Raw genomic sequence first — 6,410 nt, 5'->3', positions numbered from 1 at the left:
GCCCACCAGAATGCTAAAATTTGAATGGGGTTCAGATGGTCTCCAGGACACCTTACACCCTCAAGGCTGCTTTCTTGAAACATCTCCCGGTGTGGAAATGGTGGACAAATGTACGTTCCAGGGACAGGGGAGGGGGTGAGGAGTCTCTGAGTACCCCAGGGCCAACAGTGGTTACATCCTCCTGATGACCTCTAACATCAGCTGTGTGAATTTATCATCACTTTTCTCTTTTTTCCTTATCTGTGCTGTGGGCATAATATCGCCCATTAAAGTTGTCTTTTGTTAGAATTAACGGTGTAATATACGTTGGGGATGTATTAAGCATGCAGTAAATGGTAATAGCCACCAATATCCCAGCATGGCACAGTCTCTGAGAAGAGTTTTTTACGTGGACATAAGTCAGAATCTCAGATTTTCCATTCAGCATCATTTGACCTACAAAAATTATACAACTTCTATGAGGCTCAATTTCTCCATCTGAAAGTGGAGATAGTATATTGTAAAACATCCGAAATGTAAGATCTGTTTGACAAATATCACTCTCCAATTGTGAGTCTTTCATGAAATGATTTATCCAGATTTATTTTGAAATTATGTATCTTTAACCCATATTAAGTCCTCTACTTTTTTGGCCCGTAGGGTCTCTCTCCTGCTTCCATCTGAAAATCGAATGTCAGAGAATCACGTTTTGTCCCAGTAGGGCTACTGTCTAGAGGTTGATAACCTTGTTCACTGGGAATCCACAGTGAGGGAACCAATAATAATCTTGGAGGAGGGGATTATATGTTTTGTTTTGGAGACCATTCTTCCTCTCTTCTTTTCATAAATATAACCATGAACTTGGAGATGGCTCAATTATTCTTTTCTAAAGAACTTAGTTGCTTTAAAGTTACAGAAAATATGCACGAGCCTGTGTATGTGTGTTATGTATGTGGGAGGACTTTGCATGTGATGATGAAGATTAGGAGAAATATGGGGACAGAAGATAGCTCCCCTGGTCTACCTTCTTGACTTTCAGCATGGTGTGTGGGCTTCTGTTGACCCCAAGACGGCCTCTACAGGATGTGAGCTGCCCAAGGAGAAACTCTCTTTTCTCTAACTCTGTCATCTCCTGTACCTCTTACAGCATCTTGCACTTAATTCCTCTCCCCACCTTATAGGCTATCAATGCCCTTCACCTCCAAATTCTTTAAGGATCCATACAAATGCCACCTTTCTCCTAATCACTTAATGCTTCAGTTTTAAAAATGAATATGCACTCTCTAATTTGAATTATGATGAAGTACTTACTTCCTTTACTCTACTAGATTGCAAGTTTTTGAAGATAGGAACCTTGCCTGATACAGCTCTTTATTGATCACACAACTCAAAAAAACCTCAATTAAAATATATTGAATAAAGCAATATTTCTGGGAGAGCAGGAAAAAGGAACAGCCACCTTACAATAAAATTAGAGATAGGGTTAAAAATAAATCTCATGATCAACTCTGATGAAAAAGCTGTACTACCCCGTAGGGTAACTGTTGGGTTATATAACTCCACCTACCACTGAAATAGGAACTTGTGTTCTTGGGAGGAGGTGGTGCTGGAGGGGAAATGGTGTTGCTTATCCTGCATCCCCAGGGACTATACACAGAAGGTTGTCAGTCACTCTGTGAAAGAGTCAATGAGGGTCAATGTTGCTCCTCTCAGGCAAGACCCTCCTATAGAAGAGAGTAGGAACACTCTTTTTTTTTAAAAAAAAAAAAAAAAGATGTATTTATTTATTTATTTTAGAGCGAGAAAGAGAGAGAGCGCAAGAAGGAGGGGCAGACAGAGAGAGAGCATCTCAAGCAGACTCTGTGCTAAACGTGGAGCTCCTCTTGAGTTTTGATCTTGTGATCCTGAGATTACGACCTGAGCTGAATCCAAGAATTGGATGCTTAACTGACTGAGCTCCCCAGGTGCCCATGAGTAGGAACATTCTTAATCCCAGGTAAACAGCAACCTCCTATCTTCCAAGGCTTTACTGAGACACTAAGCGCTTTGCTCTTTTCCAGAAGTGATGAACTTGGGTCTCCTTTCCCCATCTTCTCTTTTTTGTAAATTTAAATTCAATTAGCCAACATATAGTACATCATTAGTTTCAGATATAGAGTTTAACAATTTATCATTTATGTATAACACCCAGTGCTCATGCCATCATGTGCCCTCCTTAATACCTTTCACCCAGTTACCCCCATTCCCCCACCCACCAGCCCTCTAGCAGCCCTCAGTTTGTTTCCTCTATCTTTTCTAATCTTCTTTAGTTCAAAAGCAGCAAGGACCAGAAAGCTAGCCAGAATTAAGATTCCAGTCTTAATCCTTGAGGCTCAAATCTGATTAAATCTGTCTGATATCATAAAAACCTTATGGGGATAAAAACTTCTAACCGTGACTCTGTGACTTGCTGAGTGATCTTGAACAAGTCACTTTCTTTCTCTGGTTCTCTACATCTTGTTTGTAAAATAAAATTTTTTGGCAGAAATATTAAGTTTCTTTCTGGACAGTGAAATAAGACCATTTGCAGGGTAATTAGAGAATAATTATGCTCTCTGGAATAAAATTATCGATAGAAAAAATGATAATTCTTGGAAACAATTAACTTCATGGAAACAGTGGGTTCGACACACCCCTCACGAGTTCAGGAAAATGGGCTATACATTTAGATACACTCAGACGCTAATTTACGCCACTATAGAAAGATAGCATCTGTTGAAGTTTTGGAAAAAATCAAAACTGATACTCATTTTCAATGGCAAGAAAATATGATCATGGTAATTATGGTATAATTATGATGCCCTAAATCTAATTTTAGCATCTGGGTATAAGAAAGAATGGGAAACCAATATAAAGGAAGAGAAAAACACATCAACTTTCCAAAGATAATAGAACCGTAAGAAATAAGAGGATTGGTTTATAAAACCACAAATCATTATCCGCAAACCTGATTATAAGCACACCCCAATTTTTTCTTTTGTGAGAAATATCCAATTTTCAGACCAAAAAAGTAGATGAATAATTCTTTTTTTTCAAGATTTTATTTATTCATTTATTTGAGAGAGAGGGGTTGTAGGGGGGGATGGAGGGAGAGAGAGCACGTGAGTGGGGAGTGTGCATGTTGATGCCCAGACAATGTGCAACTTAAAAATAAATTTATGAACCAAAGAATAAACCACTACACGTTTGTACCTAAGGAAAAATAATTTCCGGATGCTCAGAATTGATAAACATGTGAATGAAAGGATTGGAGAAGGAAGAGAAAGAGCCAGCAGAATAGGGATTTGTATCCTTAATCCTCCACTTAGTTTTTAGATCACTTATTAGGTCATAGTCTTGGCCTCTCATTATCTGCAAATGGAATAATAATACTTATCCATTCATAACGTTATTATAAAGCATGATGATGATGTGTGTAAAGCACTCATCAGTGTCAAGCAAATACTAGATGTTCTTTAATGAAAGATTTGGTCTCTTCCCAATTAAGAGTATTTCTTGCAGCGTAGTCTTCTAACTAACTGCCTGCATCTGAATCACTCGGTTTGCTTCTTAAAAGTGGGGATGGTTTGGGGCACCTGGGTGGCTCAGTCGGTTAAGCTTCTGACTCTTGTTTTCAGCTCAGGTCATGATCTCAGGATCCTGGGATTGAGCCCCCTGTCAGCCTCCACGCTCAGCCTCTTTTTGAGATTCTCTCTCCCTCACCCCCTGCCCCCACCCACCCCGTGTGTGCACTCTCACACTCTCTCTCAAATAAATAAATAAATCTTTAAAAAATAAAAAATAAATAAATTCAAAAAGTAGGGATGGCTTTTAAAATAGGAGATCATCTTACCTGATTTTTCTTGGCCCCTAGACTTTCACAGGTAGTTCACCTACCAGATGACCTTTTCTTACATTTTCCAGGATTAAAATCAATGCTCTTGTCACCAGTATTGTAATGTTCCTATCAATTTCCAGTCATCCTTTTGACTATATTCCATATTCATACAAATGTGGATGACCAGAGGCACAGATAACCTCCCACCCCATAGTTAGCATGGAAGACATTTTCGTACTTACTCATTACCCAGGGTAAAGGGCTCAGATGAGTTTTGAGAATTCACAGTTCTTCAGGCAAAATGAGAAAACTAAGTTTAAAGGTCAAATGAAGAGACTATGGAGAATTGTTAATTTTTTCTACCCTATTGCCAGCCCACTGGCCTCAACGTTTGGGATCCTTAGTATCTTTATTATAAATGATAGTACATTCTGTGATTAGAAAAAAAAATTTTTTTTTTTTACAAAACCAATAAAAACCTATATATAAATTGAAATACTCGTAGGTGAATTCATAAAAGCAATTGTATTTTTGCAAATTAGTTCATGAAAAAAATTTAAGCTCTTAATAATACTTGTAATTTAGGGTTTTTGTTTTTCGATTTTTTTGTCTTGAGCAAGTGATTCCATTTTGAACAAAAAGATGTTTTTAAGAATATCTTTTCTTCTTTTCTTCTCCTCCACCCACCCAAAAGGTTGGCTTTGTGGGTTTTCCTTCCTTTCACTCATCATGAGATGCCCTGTACAAGAGAGCCTGAGATGTAAAACAGGGCGCTCTTTGAAATCTTACAAATTTTTTCCACATCTGCTGTTTTCCCCGCTTCAGGCTGATGTCTTTATCCTCAAGCATAAGTGATCGTAACATCAAAAGTTATGAAGAGAAAGCTAAGAAATTATGTTATTTCAGGCAAAAGTGATTCTTGATTTTTAAGAAATTTTTAACATATGCAAGTTTCCCAAAGGGGACAGGAAATGTCATGAAGTTTCAACCCTCCTAAAATTGGATGATGTTCTTTTCTTTGTGAAGTAACCTTCTCAACCCCAGTGGTAAAAATTCATTTCCGGAAGTGCTGTCTGATTTGGATGCAGACGCCAGGAGGCTGAACCAGGGTAACTGGCTGTGGGGTCCATCCACAACAGACCTAATTAAAGAGAGGTTTGGATTCCCTCCTCTCTTCTGCTGGAAGGTCATTTGCTGGCTCCCACTCACTGAAAAATTGGCTCTTCTCTCAGTGCCAAAGTATTTAAAGGTTCCTTTTAGATGAAGATTTTTCCCAGTCCTCAACAAGGCCCCTGGCCTTTACTTGGGCTCCATTCAAGGCAAATCTACATTTTACTGTCAGAAACTACACGCAAAGCAGAACAAGATGAAGCCTCGTTAACCCATTCTGCCTTAAACTATTTATGAATGATGAGATTTCAAGGCCCTGCATCATTTCGGTTCTTTGTTTCTTTTTTTTTTTTAAGATTTTATTTATTTATTTGACAGAGATAGAGAGAGCCAGAGAGAGAGGGAACACAAGCAGGGGGAGTGGGAGAGGAAGAAGCAGGCTCCCAGCGGAGGAGCCTGATGTGGGGCTCGATCCCACAACGCCGGGATCACGCCCTGAGCCGAAGGCAGCCACTTAACGACTGAGCCACCCAGGCACCCCCATTTGGGTTCTTTCTTTGCTTCTAGTCTATCTTGTGTCATTCACTATTCATCCATTTATTTCATCGTGCCTTCATTCAGCAAATATTTACTGCCCCAACTTGCAAGACACGGTGTTTGGGCTCCTGTAGTCACAAGAGTGAAGTGATGGTAATTTGGTGACGGTGATGATGGTGTCAGTGACAAACATTTGGAAATCGTTTCAGCTGATAGCGTCCCTTATATCCTCACCAGCTTTGTGACTGGTGGTTCAGACTCCTCTGCTCCATTTCACAGATAAGGAAGCTTTCTAAGATGCACCAGAATTGAGCGGAGCCAAGATTTCAACTCATATCTCTTACTCCAGTTGCTATGTTATTTCACTGCATGTGGAGGGTTATAATAGTGGAAAAGGGCTTATCCCTGTCCTCAGAAAACTCATAGCCAAATAGTCATGGTGCCTAGAGAAAAGACAGCAATGAAAATCAGATATATTTTAAATATAAACAAATATTCACTATATTCTGTTATATGTTAATTTTAATGCCTACTTTTCATCTCACACAGGTAACCCTTCTCAGTATTTCAGGAAATATTTTTACTCTTAATCCATAGTCTTCATGTTTTTTCTCCTCCTCAAGTTTTTTTTATTTTGTTTTTGCTTTTGTTTTTGTTTTGTTTTGTTTTTGAGAGAGAGAGAGAGAGAGAGAGCACACAGGCACAGGGTGGGGAGAGGGAGAGGGAGAGAGAGAGAAAATCCCAAGCAGACTCCCCACTGAGCGTGGAGCCTGATGCCAGGCTCGATTCCAGGACCCAAGATCATGACCTAAGCCAAAATGAAGAGCTGGATGCTCAGCCGAGTAAGCTACCCAGGCACCCCTCTCCTCCTCGTGTTTTACTTCATAAAGTCACTGTGCTGTATGAATCCATTTCTTGCCTCCATATG

The sequence above is a fragment of the Ursus americanus genome, chromosome 9 (genome assembly GCF_024610735.1).
Source record: "Ursus americanus isolate L20-20 chromosome 9, mUrsAme1.1.p, whole genome shotgun sequence".
Lineage (NCBI taxonomy): Eukaryota > Metazoa > Chordata > Mammalia > Carnivora > Ursidae > Ursus > Ursus americanus.
Note: the sequence above shows the minus strand (reverse complement) of the source record.